At 50.2% G+C, this 17,215-nt stretch overlaps 1 protein-coding gene and 1 pseudogene across 1 annotated transcript in view; both read left to right on the top strand.

Moving 5' to 3' along the window:
- The first annotated feature begins 7,571 nt into the window (after positions 1-7,571).
- The window catches only part of LOC142091568 (CMP-N-acetylneuraminate-beta-galactosamide-alpha-2,3-sialyltransferase 4-like), a 13,588-nt pseudogene continuing 3,944 nt past the window's right edge, over positions 7,572-17,215 (top strand).
- TLR4 (toll like receptor 4) overlaps positions 16,502-17,215 on the top strand; it is a 20,998-nt gene continuing 20,284 nt past the window's right edge. Inside the window, exon 1 of the mRNA XM_075170420.1 lies at positions 16,502-16,528. The gene's annotated coding sequence lies outside the window, so the exon portion shown is untranslated. The remainder of the gene's footprint in view (positions 16,529-17,215) is intronic.

Raw genomic sequence — 17,215 nt, 5'->3', positions numbered from 1 at the left:
GGAGGGATGAAGTGACTTGCGTTCTGTGTCACAGCAGGTTGGTGGCAGAGCTGGGAAAGAGGGCTCTCTGTACTGGAGCTGTGTTGGGTATCCCAGACCCTTAGCTGGAGAATGCTGGCAGGGTCATCCTGTTGTAGGAATGACAGTCTGAGGAAACGCGATCTTGCCTGCGGTCTCAAACACAGTTTTGCGGTGGATGCAGCGAGACGGAAACTGAACCCTTACGTGCCAGTTCTTGGCCTTTGCTGAGGGGGTGCTCGGAGACCTGCGATGCCGGGACGGCACTGTGGTCCTCCTGCCCGTGGTGCCAAATGACAGCAAAAACTGCAGGGTCTCTGAGACCGTCCTGTGCCAGTGGGAGAAGGGGAAGATTTGCTTTCACACTCTTCAAGGCTGCGTTGTGTGTCACTGGCTGCTCTGACCTTCTCCGACGGAGATGTTTGCAGCTCTGAGCTACGTGTTAACAAAATATCTTAGCTTGGATGAGTTGAAGTCCTATTGGGATTTGGTGGTGTTGGGGTGCTCTCATTAAAGAAAAGGTGCAGCTTACAGGTTCCCCTGCAGCCTGGGAGCAGGGATGATTAACACAGGCACAAATCCTTCCTCTGGCCCAGCAGTGGCTGGTGCAAGGCTGGCTGGGGGCATGGTGGACTCACAGGCAGACTGCTTACACCTGCCTGTGGACATGCACTCTGAGATGGTTTACAAAAGGATGCTCTGCCTTTGCAGCAGCAGCCAGCCCTCATGTCCTTTCACATCCAACATCACGGAGAAATCTCCCTTTGCATGCCAGCCCTCCCTCCCCATCACCAGCCCAGCCCTTTTTCCATTGCTGCTCTGGTTCTTTCCATTCTATTTTCTTTCTCTGGCCTCCCTTTCTTTTTCCCCCTCCATCTTTCAGTTTGGCTTGTCACACACACACAGACAGAGTCACACACTCAATCCTCCCAGAGCTGCAGACCTGCCAGCAGATCTTGAATGCGGTGGGGCTGAGGGATGCCCTGTCACCTTCTGCCCCTCCACGTCCCCCCTGCCCTATTCCCCACTGATCTATTGTGAAGGACAGGTAACCTCAGCCAGAAAGACGGATGCCAGAATTACATTCCCCTTTTCAGCAGCTCTTTCCCCTTGCTTCTTCCTGATGGAAATTGCGGGCAAGAAAAATCTATTATTACTTTCCAAATCATATCAAATATTTATCAGGGTAATTCTCTAGTTATCACCACCGATTGCAAGCCTTAGTCACGTAGTAAATCTTGTTAGTGTCATCTCTGGGAACGTGTCTCGTCTGTCTCCTCAGCCGAGTGCTGCATAAACCAGGTTGCCCCAGGGGAACTTGGCTTATGGGAGGCAGTGGAGAAGGAGGAGGTGGAGGCAATCAAAGATGGGCGCAGACTTCCCAAATCCCTTTTCTCCCAGGACATGAGATGGGGTCCGTTCAGGATGGGCTAAGGGGAGAGCAGGCAAGTTGCATGTGGGAAGGGGAGGTCTGCTGGACCACACTGGCTAATGCCTCCCTGATGTGCCGGGTGCTGTACAGATAAACTCATCTCTAACCAGAAACTGTCTGAAATAGGCCAGGCTCGAAAAGAGAGGTGTATTAACTTCCCCAGGAGAGAGATGAAGTGAGTTACTCAGGGCTTTATGGGAAGTCAGTGGCAGAGGCCAGAACAGAGATCAAGGTCTCTGGCTCTACTGCTCATAGCTCAATTACATGATTATTCCTTTTGGAGCACTGTGGCTGGTTTGAAACAGCCCTGTCCTGGGGGTCCTGTAAGTCAGGGCAACCTTGACATCTCTGCTGGCCGTGCCAAGGACACCCCCCTTCCACCCGCTGTGTAAAGGACTAGCAAATGCAGCCACTCTAGCCGGGCTTTTTTTGTTGTTGTTGTTGTTGTTGGCACCAAAATGTCTCCAGATTGTACCTATTTTTAAACTCTTTATTGGGTCAGATCTGGACAGCTTGGAGACTTCAGCTCTTCCCTCTTTCTACCCCTGTGCACATAACTTATTGCTGCAAAGGGAAGAAATGAGCAGCAAATTTCCTCTGCCAGAACCAATCAATCTGGCACCTGTCATCAGCATCACAGCAGCTATAAAATATTTAATTTCTTAATGATGAATTGGCAGATTGTTTAAAAAAGACAACAAGGAAACAAAGAAAAGGAAACAGACACTCACAATCTGCAGTCACACTCTTTGCCAGGCTGAGCCGTTGGAGCCGATAGCAGGAATGTGTTTTTCCATCCAAGCTACCTGAAGTGCTGTCTATTAATAAAGCCCTGTTAGTTGTTTTGGGGATGTTCCTGCTCAGACAGTCATTGGACCCTTGACTTGCCATCCCAGGGTCCCACCACTGATTCCTGATGAGACTCAGCCTTCAGAGGAGGATTTTTTTTTTTTTCCAGACAACAGGAAAACAGCTTCTCAAAGGCACAGATCTTCCCTCCCTCAAGTGCTGATACAGTGGTATAAAACTGGTATACACGGAAAAAGAATGACCAGGCTAGGTCAGGGCACAAGTGCATCCAGCCAAGTATTCTGTCTCCAGCAGTGACCAACAGTGTGTGCTTTGGGAAATGTATAGGAATAGCTCAATCATATAGTGTTATTTCTCTAGCAGCCTCCAGCAATCTGCAGCCCAGGGAGATCTTTGTGGTTTCTAGCTCTGACTGGCATTTTCTTCCATGAGCTTGCCATTTTTTTAAGTTATGCAAACTTTGAGCATCCACAAAATCTCACTCAAATAGCCCCGTAGTTCTCCCAGGTGAAGCTGTATATCTTACTTTGTTTTCAGCATATCGCCTACTAATTTAACTCTGTGTTCCCAGTTCTTGCATTAAAAAGACAGTGAAAAATCATTCTCTCTTCACCTCCCATCCCTTGGACATGTTTGGCTCACAAAACAGGGAGCAGCATAGAGGTGCCTGGGCTAATGGAAACCAGAATTGGTAAGCCTGCAGCGGACAGTCTGATTTCACAGGGCATGTCAGCTTGCACATGCCCACGGATACCTTCTGCCTCTGGTACCTACAGTTGTGAGCCTGGAGGGAAGCCAGTCCTCACCTGTGTTATTGTCTGTTTGCAAATGCGTAAGGTGATGCTGGTGGCAGTCACCGATTCAGCTGATACTGATGCTGCTGTGGAAAGGGGATGGCACAGAAAGCAAGACCCTCTGCTGAATTTATATGAACTACTTATAGAACTTAAAAAAACATCCCTGTCCCCATGTCAATTTATATCCATTCCTCTCGCACCTCAGTAAATCCTGTAAATACACAGACAAGCAAACTGCCTGACCAAAGAGCTCCTTTTATTGTAGCCTGTTCTGGTGGGCTTTATTGCAAATACAGTGATATTTGGATTTTTTTGTTTGATTAATTTCTAAGTCCTGTTCTTGGGACCTTTTAATTCCAAGAGAGTCATGAGGTTTCACTAAAGCAAATACAAACTTTTAGCTGTCACAGAAAAACCTGAAAACCAGAGTTCTAAAGGCTCGCAAAACCCTCCTAAACCCTGGGGAAGTGAAGAGGAAGCGAGCATTTTTCACTTATCACCATTTATTATTTTTAAGTCGGTCTCATGATTTGAAGCAGTGACGCTCCTCAGTGGCGTGACCAAACCTACACTATTCATCTGGGCTGGGGGAGCGTGCTGGGAAGTTTGGCAGACGCAAGTGGGTGGCTGGCAGCCCGCACGCGGTGCCTTCGTGCTTCCTCCTCTGCCTCTCCTGGCAGTGTGTGGGGAGCGAGGGCTCCAGCAGACGTCCGTGGTGGGATCAGCCGTTTGTGGTGGGATGGCAGTGTCCAGCAGATAGCGAGGATCATGCAGCATCTTAGCTCAATTTACCAGGAGATACCTGGCAGAGCCCTCAAGCTCTGTCTGCTCTGGTGATTTCTTTTAGCCCTCCTGCAGACATCCTGTGTAAATATGTGAAACAAAAGCTCCCACTTGTACAGGAAGGGCTTAACCTGCTTTCGAGAGGGGTCAGGGAGAACCTGAAAACCAGCCTGTTCCCACTGTGCCACCGGCTGCAGGTTTTTTGGGTATTCAAGGGGTAATTATAAAGCAGCAATCCAGCAGGTCCTAGCTAAGTGGTTGCTGATTGCAGCATAGTAAGTCTGAAGAGGCAACTCTTTCCCATCTATTAAAATAGATACCACCACCAGCAAAAAAATTGGGAAGTGTGACTCAAAGTGGGGGAAGGAAAAGGGATAGGGCTGATCGGTAGCTAGACACCCACATCAGGAGAGCATCTAAGCAAAACCGCTTGCATCCTACCGTTGTCAACGTGATTTCAAATTAAACATATGCTTAAGTAGAGAAGGGACTGAGAGAATAGTCAGCTGTAGGAAGTTTTTGGCTTGGAGTGATAGAAGGCACACGTTAAGGGTGTTCGTGGGATGAACAGTGTCAGAGTCCTCTCTACCACAGTGCTTTTCTATAAAGCTTTAAAAAAGAGCATGAGGTTAAATAGATCCTGCTTGTCTTTCGTGCTTATTACCCAAAATCAGCCCTGGACACTGCTCTGAGGGTGTCCCTCTGCCCTTGACTCCTTGCCAGGCATGCCTGGCTGGAAACCTTCCTCCAGATGGAGCAGGCTGTGAAAGGTAAGGACATGAAAAGAAGAAAGAAATGAAAATCTATGAACGCCCCTAATTTTGCTTATGTTTTTGCTGTCATTTAGACCGCTAAAAAATGAATGTAAAATATTATGATTCCACTCTAATAACTTTTTTCATCCATTTACACTGGCATAAATTTCCTCTGAGTAGAATTTTTTGTCAGAATCTGGTTGGGGCAGATCCGTTATCTTATTATTCGATTATAAAGAACCTATTTTCTCCCAAATATCTTTTTTTTCATTAAAAAGTAATAACTGAACATGGCCAGCCAAAGCCACGTATTGCAGTGAAGGTAGTCCAGCTAGTGTGAGAGGGAATCAGGAATATATTGGGCACTGAGGTGGGAGCATCGCCAAAGCTAATTATAACACTTTCAGCCTAAATAGTTCCGTTCCTTGTTAGCTGGATTAAAAAGTCAAAATTTCTGCAGAAAAAAGCTTTGACAGAGGAAGGTTTTTGGCTGAGTTTCTCCACGGGAACATGGTCCCCCGCATCCCACCTCACCCCTCCTCTTCTCCACCGGGCGTTGTGGTGGGGCGGCGATTCACCCCTTTACCCTCCCCTTTCCAGGGAACCCCTCGCTGAGGCTACGGCAGGTACACAGCCCGAAAAAGCAGCTTCTCAGAAAAACAAATCCCCCCAGCCACCCGCTTCTGTGGGCCAGTTTCATCAGCTCCGGGGATTTCATCCCCCAGCCCAGGGAATGTGCAGGGGCCCCATGGCAGAGGTAGGTGCCTCAGGGTGAGGATGGCCGGCAGCCGGGGCAGGGCTGGGATTCAAACCACGGCGGTGGCCCCGGCTTGTCCTCCCCCGTGGCCATGCTTCCCCGGGCTCTGCAGTGCCCGATGAGGGCAGGGAAATGGGGCCGGGCCTGCTTCCCCGGGCTCTGCAGTGCCCGATGAGGGCAGGGAAATGGGGCCGGGCCTGCATGGTACAGGGCTAAAAATGGCGGCCAGGCTTGTGGGGGCTGCTGGGCACTCGGTGCCTCACAGCTGTGACAGGCCTGGGGGGGGCTGTGGCTCTGGGGACACAAAGGCCACCTGGACGCGAGCTGGGTGGCGAGGAAGGACAAGGCCCCCTTCTAGCCCCAAAGCGTTAAAGCTGCTGCAGGCCGGCCTGCAGCATGGCGGGGACTCAAATGCAAACCCCTCCCTGGGAGCGGCCCCAGGGGCCGCTTGCTGCGGGGAGGGGGAAGGCAGGGAACCACAGAGCAGGGCTGGCAGCGCAGGGGAGGCCTCCGCGGTGCGGGGGACAGGGAGGCCTGTGCTTTGGCAGGGGTCCCCTTCCGCATGGCTGCCCGGGCTGGCAGGGCAGGAGGAAAAAGCAGGGGCCTGGAGGAGGAGCCCCTGCACACTGCGAGCAGCCCCTTTGCTCCTGCCTGCCCTCACCCAACACCAGGCCTGATTTTCCTCCTTTTCACCCCAGAAAAGTTATTTCAGACCATGGCTGTTTCAGCAGTTGGTTTCACAACCCAGAGCCCTGGTGCGGCTAGCCGGCCGTCTGCCCTGCGTTGTGCACCCCGGCTGCCATCAGACCAGTACACCTTCCTCCCCTCTGGTGCTTTGTAAAATTTTTAACTTGATTTCTTTTAGTTTTATTTGCTTGGTGAGTGCAAGAGCCAGAAACAAGGACCATGAAGCCAGGAGTGCCCCGTTCTGCCACCGTGTCTGTCCCCGCAGCGGTGCTGCTCACAGCATCTGCTTTTCGGCCCCGAGCGTGCAGGGCTGGACCCGGCTGCAGCCTCCTTTGCAAGGCACAAGCCGAACAAGCCCTGAAAGGCTTTTCCTCTCACTGCTCTCCAGCCGTTTCCTCCTGGTCTGTCCTCCCAGGGGCTTAGGGCTCTCTGGGACAGTCTCTGCCCCAGGACACGGTGCGGGGAGGCAGTCGGGGAGAGCTGCGAGGGCTTTGGGCTCCAGCTCCAGAACAGGGGGGACTGGAGGGGAAACTGGGGCCTCATGACGTGCACATCTTCCCCTCTGCTTGTGTCAGGGAGAAGCCGGGGAGATGTAGGAAAGTGTGTGCATACCCCAGGGCTGTGAGAGACATCGTCTCTCCCTGAGCCTGACAGGGCATGTGGATCCATCCTCTTCTACCTGCCCTGCAGGGCTTCTGCCCCGAATGGTTGGGGTTTTCTTGCATTAGCTCATTTTTCCCTTGCAATCGCTCATTTTTCCCATGCAATAGCTCATTTTTTCCTTGCAGAATAAGCTAGGGCTTGGTTAGGCTCCAGGGCTTGCTTGCATATCTTGCTGCTTGTCTGAGGCTCAGGGGGAAGAAAGGCCAGAGCTGCGGAGGGCAGGATGAATCGCCAAAGCTTTGGGCTGGAAAGCTGGCATCAGAGCAATGGGAGAAGACACGAGGACCGAAGGAGGGTTTCATTTGGATTCATGCCTTGGAGGGGAATAGGGGAACTGGAAGAGGCAACAGGCCGTGCAATGACAGTGATAGCCCTGTGGAGGGGCAGGACCCACGCTGACCGCAGAGGAGATGCAAACAGATCTGGCTCCTGAGAGACATGGCTGCATCATCCCAAGGTGCCTTTACCCACCAGGGAGCCAGACAGCAGCAAGCAAAGGGAATGCAGTGACACCGGCGGCCCCAAGCGCTGCCAGCCACGTGCCCTGCCCTCCTCACGCTGTGCACAGTGCAAGGCTCCTCTGACCCCAGCTCTGCTGCTGGATGTCCCCTTCCAGGGCCCCCGAGGTGGCAGGCGACCATGTTGCGCTTGCCAGTCGCTGCTGCCGTCGCTGATCGGGGCACTTTGCAGCTGTCACCATAGGTGCTGTCAAGGCATCATGACGCCGTTTGCTGGCGTTGTTAATGAGCGCTCTCTCCCATGGATTTCTTAACAATGTGGCACAGCGCCCGCTGACAGGAGCTGAGGACCTGCCATGGCTGGAGCAGGGTTTATTAAGCAGCAAGAAGGGTCTGCTGGGAATCTCCAGGATGGGGAATTTTCCAGGTGAAATAGAGGGCAAAATCCCCATTTTCCACTCCGTGGCTCCTTTGCTGGGGGATCTTCTGCTATTCCCCTCTGAGACCTCCGTAGCCTTCAACAGCCCTGTAGGATATGGGGCTGATTTCACTCCTGTGCTGAAGGATGTCAAGATTGCTGAAACATTTGGTCACCCAGAGAGCATCACGGCACAAGGCTGCCCTGTGACTGCCTACTCGGTGTGCATGTGGCAGTGGTGGCCACGGGACTTCCCACTCCTGGGTGGTCAGTGCTGGGAGCTGGGACATGCCACCTCCAGGGACACCCAGGGACACTGAGGTTTTGCTCACCAGCTCCTCTGCCTCCTTAGCCCCTGCAAGTTTTGTCAGCCAGGAGTGTCTCTGCAGTGCATTCCTAAAGCACATGATGGCACTGCAGGAGCGCAAAACCGCCTCAGCCTCCTCTGCAACTCAACTGGATTTTTAACCCCTCCATGGAGGCAAAGCTGCTGCAGGTGCGGTGGCTTTCCAGGAACAAGGTCCGGAGGGAGGTTTGGGGGACGGCGATGCTCAATGGTCTGCTGTCCCCAACTAGGCAAAGCCTTGAGTCTGAGCTGCTGACTGTTGCTGCAGGATCACCCCATCTCCTTGGGACCAGAGGAGACACAAGTACACATAGTGCTGCAACATGGGCCTGAGTGTGTGTTCGTGAGCTGGCATCTTCCAAAATGCACGGTGGGTGCTTTGTGCAGTGGTTCCTCATAGCTGTATGTGGCGGGGTCCCTGGTCTTGGCACGCCTGAGACCATTCCCCCTCTCTACACAGGCCCAAACAAACCTTCCCCAAAGAGACCAGCTGTGCTTAGCCAGGCAGCAAGACAGGTAGATCTAGGGCTAATTTGGGCAGTAGGACCTGTAACCCAGCGTGCCCCAAATGCATCTGCCTGGGTGCACTGAGGAAAGCTGCCCGTGCCCTGGGCTAACTCAGACCCCGTTGCTGCCACGTTGTCTGGCTTCACCTCCTGAGCTTACACAGGCAGAGAGATGGTCTTCAAATACACATCGGTCTGAATCAAGCCCTGGTGCAGGTCTTGCATGATAATATCCTGCTGGCTGGCAGCTGGGTTTTGGAAAAGAATGAGCAAATTTGTTAGTTTGCTGGTTCCTGAAGTTACCAATCCTCTAGCCAAAAACCAGGGAGAGCCGTGGAGATGAACAGAAAGCCTGCAACAGCATTTCCATATAGCACATGCTTTTTCCTGAAATAATCCCTGCAGGAGAGAAACTCTGTAAAAATATCTGGATGTGACAATCCTGGTATTTATCTGTTCTTATCTACAAAGAATTGAAGAGGTATAAACCCAGCAAATTCTGCCCAAATTATTGCCAGATTCTGTAGGTATCAAAAAAAGTGTGATACCCTTTATAGAGGTTGTCTTGAATTATCTGGTGGACACAAGGTGGATTGCTCTGCTTTTCCTCCTCCTGTTGTCCCCGTAGGAAAAAGTTCTCTCTAGGACTTTTCCATAAGCAACAAGACATACATCGAGGAGAGGAAGCACAGAATCAGGAGAGGAGGGAAAAAAATGTCTTCCAAGAGAGGAGAAGGACAGAGGGGGTCTGGTTCCTGCAGCTCTCGTCCGTCTCTTTGGATGGAGCACTCTTTGCTTGATATCTCCCTCTTGTAAATGCAGCTGATATTGATTTTCTTTCTGTTTCTTCTTTTGCACTTGTTTATTTTAATAAAGACAGATTCTTTTTTTTTTTGAAACCTAAAGCAAAATGTTCCAGTGTCTCCACCCACCCTCCTGGCACTAAGTGCTGATGGTTATTTCAGTGGTTATAATTTGATTTCTGCCTCTCCTGCTGGGCTGATGTGAGAGAAGCAATATTTAGGGAAGTTGATTTTTAATTTTTTTTTTTTCCTGGAGCAGGGGAGGCAGAGGCTGGGAGTGTGTGGGAAGAGGGAAAGAGAATCAGCAAGAATGCACTCTCATTTTCTAGGCCCTTTTTTTTTCAAGTTTGTAATCTCTGATGGACAAAAATCACACTATAGCTCAACTAATCAATTGCTCTCTGAAGAATGGAGAGTGCCTCATCTCTTTAGGTATTTTTGTGTTATTCTTGGTCTGCTGCAGTGACTCATCGTAGCTGCTCTATGCCAATGATTTTAGGTTTGTAGTCTGAACTGTGATAATCTCCATTTTGCAAGTGGGGAAACTGAGGCACGGAGTAGTAAATTGGCTCCCCTTCAGATCACCTGTGCAGCCAAGAACAGCGTACAGCACAGGCACTAAGGGCTGATTTCCAAACCCCGGATATAGTCAGCACACACAACCCAGACCACATCTTCAGCAGCACTCAGCTCCCAATTAAACTTAGACAAAACGAGGTTTTCACTAGTGCTTAGCAGCCAGCCCTTCTTCAGTGAGAATACTGAGCAGCAGATTTCAAAAGAATTCAGCTACTCCTCAGCTCTTGGATTTTCTTAGGGAAAAGCTCTTGCATTTTGCTAAGAGGAATGACTTTTTCTTTGCCAAAAATCTAGGCACAGAATTAAAAACTTGTTCATCACTTTTTTCTAGTTTTTAAAGGAGTAGCATCCCTCTTTTCCCTTTTTTCTTTAATTTTTCTGGCTTCTAGGAACAGGCCTAGTGATTGCTTCTGTGCATATCTGAAGATAATAGCTTTGCTAAATAATTTTTCATCTTTTAAACTATATATCAAGATTGTCTGCTGCATAGTTTACATTTCCTGCTGTGGAGAAAAATACTTTAATTAAAATGGGAGAAAAAAGATCACACAGAAAAAGAAAAAACCACTGTGAAAAGAAGCCTGAAAGGCTTGAGAGAAATAAAAATGGGCAGACTTTTGTGCAGACTTTTGGAACTATTCTGCTTAATGCAAGGACAGTGGTGCCGGTGAAAGCCCCAGCTGCATGAAGAAACCCAGTTGCATTTCTGTCAAGCAACGAGACCTTTTCTCAAACTGTTTGTCCTCCACCCCCTGCTCCAGTCTGTGTGCAGGACAGATGCAATGGCTTGGTTTCAGATGATTGTGTCTTGAGGATAAGAAGGAAATGGGATCTTCTACCTGCCTTGACCCTGCCTCTTTCCTTCACTTAAGAGCAAAATGTTAAATTAATCCCCTGTGGTTGCTGTATTTTATTATGGGACTCCTTGTACCTGCTCTCCCTCCCTCGGCTTTAGCTTGCCCCTGGGGAAAGCATAGCAGCAGCAAACAGCAAGAAACTCCTACATGTGCCAGGCTGATATTAACTCCAGGGACAGATGAGAGGGATGGGAAGTTGCAAATACAAAATTGCTGCTCAGACCTGAAGATTTTCTCCCTAAGTCTAGTTGGAGACTGAAAGCATTGCATCTAGCTTTGACTGCAAAGTTTGACAGAGCAGGAGAAAGGGAGACCCCATTTATAAGTGTGAATCTGCAAGGCTTGCCTGCAGGAAAAGCGGTAAAAGAACTCTTTCCTTCCCCAGATTTTTAAGCAAAGAAAGCAGCCTTTGAAGGGCACCCACTCAACCCGCTCCCATGCCCACAGTATGTCTGAAGCCAGAAAAGATGAGCTAGCTCTTTCTACACCACTGTCTTAAGATCTTTCTGGGAAACACTCCCAACACCCTTCCCCTAAAGTACATCCATCCACCCAGAAAAACACCCTGCCTTCCCAAAGCGCACCAGGCTACCAGGACTTCCCGTTTAAGCCCAGCCCTGACGCACTGCAGGTGCTGCCCACAGCTGGGGGATCGCTGGAGCTCCTTGGCATGGCCAGGGGAAGCAGCAGCAGGGGGGAGCTCCTTGGCATGGCCAGGGGTTTCAGAGGGCAGTAGTGCTCCCAGCTGAGTGGCAGTGAGCAGAAGGATCTGCTTGGATGGATTAATCAGCCTCGTAAAGGTCTTTTTCCAGGCCAGGATATAGGGGGAAGAGGGTGGATTGAGAGCACCACAGAGCACTTCCCACTGCTGAGCTGGGATTTGTATCTAGCTCATTGAGGATAATTAGGTGATCGCCATCAGATGGGTAAGCTGAGCTCTTGCTTTCTGCACCATTCCTCTAAGAGAGGAGCATATTATCGCTGTTTTTTACCAGCTTGAACCAGCAATCGTCTCTTTGAGCTGTGACGCTGTCCCTATATAATTAAGGCTGTCAGTCAAACTCAGACACCTAAACACTACAAACTCCATGGCTTACGAGGATTGATCACAGGACTTTATTGCTTGGCAGTCAAAGCAGCACTTTGTGGGCTCTCTTTTCCCTTGCTGGAGGAGCAGATTGTGGGGCTGTGAGATGGAAACGTCCCTGGGAAAGCAGTTAGCTGCCTCCAGTGCTTACTGGGCATGCTAGCTGTGACCATGGGTCCTGTGCAGTTGGTGGGATGAGCCGCACTGATCCTGATCACTGTTTCTGGTTCAGAGCCTGCTTCTGGGGCTCAGGGTATGGGTGGGACCTGCCTATGCTGGCAGGGAGTTTAAGTGCTTATCTACTGCTTCAACAGGCCAGAGCACCCAGCAAAACAGTGAGAGAAGGGCTTGACCCAACACAGCTGCTCTCCTCCATGCACGGGGGTCTTATGGGCCAGCAGACAGAACATGGGGGGACCAACGCTGTAGGGATGGAAGCATGGCATCGGGAAGTGTAGACTTGCAGGATGGGCACCCAGCCTGTGTGTCTCTGGAAAAGTGCCAGGCAAAAGCTTATCAGTCCTGGTTTTGACTGGTGTCATCTCCACTGTTTTGCAGGATGTGTATGGAGACAGCATGAATGCCAGATCTGTAGCAGGGAGGCTCTTCTTTGCCTTCTTCCAGTGGGAAAAGCTGGTGATCTATCTCTGTGTAGGTAAGAAAACCTCAATGCATGCTGAGCCCTGCTGTCTCCCAGCCAGCACTCACCGCTGTGTCCCCCTGCCCTAGGGCCTTGCTGGGCTGGGGGTCTACAGAAGGAGGGGACCCTCCTGGCCCCTGATGTCTTCACAGTCCTTCAGTGAAGAGAGACCGCAAAAATGGGAAGTGACAGAAGAGGGGAGGGAGGAGACATGTTTCCGTACATCAGACACAGCCTTAGGTGTCCCCACAGACTGAGATGGGGGTGACTTCCATGTGCTCCCAACACATGGGCATCAGCAATGGGAGCACCGGCCCTAGTCACAGTGATTGTTCCAGCAGTGATTGTTCCGGCTCCCAGATGCTGAGCCGCCTCCTGAAAATGGCCCCGCCACATATGCATAGGCTTTACACTCGCATTTGTCACTAGCAAAGCTGGGCTTCTCCGGAGAGGCTTTAACTGTGCCTGTTTTGGGTGTATCTTTAGAAAATCAGGTAATCTTGGATGTCTTTGGGAGTGCGGAGAGTAGAAAAGTATCTAAAAGGTGACTTTTTTCCCAAAGTGTAAAAATCTTTTTGTTGTTTGGCACAATTGTAAAGTGAATTCTCCCCTATGCCCACCCAATACGCTGCTTCTGCAGCAAGGGCAAAGGAGGAATAACTTCTTTCAAAAGTGTTAATATTTACAAACACCCATGCAAGGTCTGCATCCTGTGTGATATGTGTGCACAGGGCTGTAGGAGGATAGAGCAGGGTTAATATTCTTCTGTGATACACAAATTAAATTGCTCTCTGTGTGTGGGAGGTCTAGCAGTCACACTCTGATAAATGCTGCTGCGATCTTTGCAGGATTAAGGTCCAGAGGTGGGTGTTTACCTGTGTTGTGTGTATGTGTGTAGCAGCCCAGAAGTAATCGGCTGATGAAAGCCTCTGTGCGGTGTGTGTAGGAGGTCCAGGAGAGACCCACTAATACAGTGGCTGTACGAGCGTATGTAACTGCTTGTGATCTCCCTCCAAGAGAAAGAAACCCAGTTCTAATTTTATACCATCATTGAAAGGCTGGTTGTTTGTCACAGAAAAAAATCACTGCTGCTGAATGACCAAGATGGGACCGCTGTCATTTTCGTTAGAAGGGTGCAAATGATGGAGGACTTTTTCCCTTCTGCATCTGCAGTCCCAAATTCACCCATGTGGAGCAGGGCACTAGGGGTGAGCTGAGCTCATGCTCTGAATCAGCACACTGCCTTGCTCAAGGTGAAGAGCCACTCGGACAAGTTATCGTCCATGTTACTGAACTGCTTTTGACTAATCTTTTCTCTGGTGTGAACCTCTTGATTTCAGCCTGGGAAGCAGCCCTGGTCAGGACTGGAGGATTTCTCCTGCATGTAGATTTCTTTTTATTGCTGCGAGCCTTTGCTGTCCTCAGCAAAGGCTTTTGTCCTCTGGGCATGTACCCAAGCACCATGGTGTGGGTGGCAGCTGCATCCTACTGTGTGTTTCTGGGATAACAGATCACTTTGTGCAACAGGGGCTGTTTGAAGGCCCTCACGGTCCCCTGTCCCGTGTAACATCCCGAGGAGCAGCCAGCTGACAGCTATGGAGAGAAAGGAGCGAGGGAACCCACGCTGTTGATGTGGGGCTCCACAGCTCACCCCAGCAGTGGGCACAGCCACAGGAGGGCTGTGGGTGCAGGGAAGGGGAGCCAGGCTTTGGGGCCAGGCCAGCCCCACGGGGAGCGTGCCGAGGGGCCGAGGGCTTGTCTGGCTCAGAGAGTGCCATGGTCACTCCTTTCCCCTCTCTGCACTGTTGCCCTGTCATTTTTCAGATTGATGTGAGCAATTTCTGGAGCGCTGTGAGGCTTGAGCTTGCAAGCAAGTGTCCTTAGCTGCTGGGGAAAAGGATGCTGCATTTACTAGCCTTCATCACCAGAAGGCCCCGTTTAATTTTGTCTAGCATGGGGCTAACTCAAATACAGCCACTTGGAGGCTCCAAACTCTGAAACAGGGTCTGCTTTTCTGCAGGTCTGATGGCTGCAGGGGCTCGGGAGATGCTGTCAGGGGGGAGAGGTCCTGTGGGCTGTGCAGTCAGGTGGTCCTAGCTGTAGTGCTGCGGCTGTGCGGCTGCTCCGCCTGTGCCAGCCTCTCCATTGCCTTCTGCAGGTCTGTGCCTGCAGAGCCTGTACTACTCTGTGATGAACTCACATGAAAGTCACGTTGAGTAAGTTACCTTTTCTTTTTCCCTTTTCTGACCCCAGTGCTACTATGGTCGGGGCTAGTGGAGGGGGACAATGCATTATTGTGGAAAGAACAGGCAACCACCCTCCTAGGATAAAACCTGGAGGAGAAACAGCTCCCCCAATAAGGTGTGAATCCTTGGGGACTTGGAGGACTGTGTTCTGCCTGGCAGTGACTTGAGGGCAGGGCAGACAGGAAAGTAGGAGGATGAAACGGCATCAGTGAACATGGAGGTGCCTTAGCTAGACTGTGGCAGAGATCCCCTGGTGGTGATGGTCACTTCCAGAGTGCCTTGTGGACATCCCACAGTGCTATTCATTGCCTGTTTCTATCTGAAGGAATGAATGAGGCTTACCTGAGGCCAATGATTTTCTAAAACTCAAGCTGTTCAAGGTCCTGAACAGCTTGACCTAACTTTAGCATTAGCTCTCCAGAGATCTGTTTCCACCTAAATTCCTTTGTGTAAGGGAGCCCTTTATGTGCTCTTGGGGGTGGGGGTGCTGTTCATGGGACAGAAGTGGTCAGGAGCTGGGAGACAGGACAACATGGTCAGGAGCTCAAAACTCTACATTTATAGACCTCTTTAAGAGACCTCCTGAACTATCACTGATTCTCAGGCCACAATCTGAGAGCCTTTAGGAAGGACTAGTAGGAAATGAACCTTGTTTCTTTCACGGGAAGCATCTTGGTGCTTGCCAGAGATGTTTTGTGTGGAGAAAGCCTTTTCTTGGAAGGTTTGTAGCCATGTCTCATTTGTTTTGGGGAATTTTGTTGAGAGATGAATCAGTGTCTCAGTGGCTGCTGATGGGTGGAGACTGGCAGCCTGGGGTTTATGTGCAGATACGCAGGAAGGGAAATGGAGATAAGTTCAGCTAACTGTTGCACAATGGCATCTTGACACCATTACAAGTGAGTCAACAGGCTAGCAGAATGATGCAATACAGATGCGTGCGTAAAATGTCCTCTGAAGGACAATCAGAGAGGAAAAAATGCGCTGTTGAACTGATCAGTGTGCAGCCAGGCTTTGTCATGGGTGTCATGAGCTTTGTCATGAAGTGAATGAATAAATGAAATTGGAAACATAACTGGAATTCTGCCCCTCTCTCCTCTTGTGGATAAAGAATGAAAGGATGAATAAGCGTTCCTCAAACGTGTACAGAAAGAGGAATGATTGAAAAGGGAGAGGAACTGGGGGGCCAGAACTGGAGGGATTTTGCTGTCACTGTTGCTCAGAAGGTGGATTAGAAACAGCAGTAAGGACTGTAAAAGATGTGGATCATTTCTGGGAAGTACTTCAGGATAGCTCAGTAGCTTTCTAAAGCTCTTCATTATGCAGCCTGCTTCAGCTGCCCTAGTCCTTGTGTCTGATACTGCTGTGACTGCTCCACTCATTCCTAAACTGCTGCCTCTCTGAATCTCTCTTGGTAGGTTTGAATCTCACTGGAAGCCTTTCCTGACCAGTAAATCCTTATACTCGCTCATGGACAGACCTTTTAGAAGAGAGCTTGAAAAAGCTCTGTGGTTCCGTAAACTGCCTTTCGGGTTGCAGAGCTCAGGTATTGCAATGCTCTTCCCTCAGCATTGTCGTGTCTTGGATGGACACTGTGCAGCTGGAGAGCCTCCCTCTTATGGGGCAGCCTTGAGTGCTGCAGAGGAGATGGAAATACAGCTGGGGACCAGGGTGCGCAGGGGAAATCTGGACTGACTGGATGGCATGCTTTTGAGAAAAGGTCGCAGCTCATGATGATGGTGATGGAGGAAGGGGGAAGTGCTTTAACTCCAGGCTCTAGCTGTGCCAGGAGGGATGGGAAGGGGAAGGCTGACAGCAATGCTCCTGTGGACGAAGCAGGAGCCATTGTGGAAGTTATCAAATGCCAACGGAGAGAAGATACTGAGTGGGTCAGTGCCTTTTGCCTTTTTCAGTGTGAGGTACTACAGAGCCGCTTCGGTTGCTGGTAGCGCTGGTCATAAAGTGCATGCCTTTTATGTAGAAAAATGCCTCAGTTTGGACAGGATTGGGCAGATGGATGTGACAAGAATGGTGTTTGAGCAGGCTCTCCCATGTAAATTGTCCTGGCACTTTATGAAAGGATGAAAACTATAGAGCAGAAGAAAAAGGAGAGTTGGCCTGTTGGCAGTGGTGAGGCCACGTTTCTTCCCTGAAGATGGCTCTTCAACTTCTTATTTCCAGCCCTCTCTGCTTTTACCACATTGCACCTTCTTCCACAGCAGGAGCTGCTTGGATCCTTTGCCTGGTACAAAGGCTGGACTGGAAATGGGTGTTGGGGGAGCAGGCGTGCGAGGGAAGTGACAGTTGGGTTGAGAGCCCTGGTTGCTGCAGCTACTCCAAGTTCTCTCTTTTAGTGCTCGACTTCACAGCCCTCTCTGCCTCTCACTCCTGTCACTGTTCATCTCCTCTCTCAGTAGGTTTCTCTTTCTCTCCCTTTTAAATATGCTCTTTCAAGCAGCTCTCGTACTGATGAACTTAAGCCGCTAGATCCCAGCTCCCTCCTTTTAACTTCTGTCATACCCTAATCTCTGTTCTCAGTATTGCCCAGTCCCATCTATTTTCTCTTGCCCTAACTC

This window comes from Calonectris borealis, chromosome 21 (genome assembly GCF_964195595.1).
Source record: "Calonectris borealis chromosome 21, bCalBor7.hap1.2, whole genome shotgun sequence".
NCBI lineage: Eukaryota > Metazoa > Chordata > Aves > Procellariiformes > Procellariidae > Calonectris > Calonectris borealis.
The sequence above is the reverse complement of the archived record's forward strand: the minus strand, read 5'-3'. Positions and strand labels throughout refer to the sequence as shown.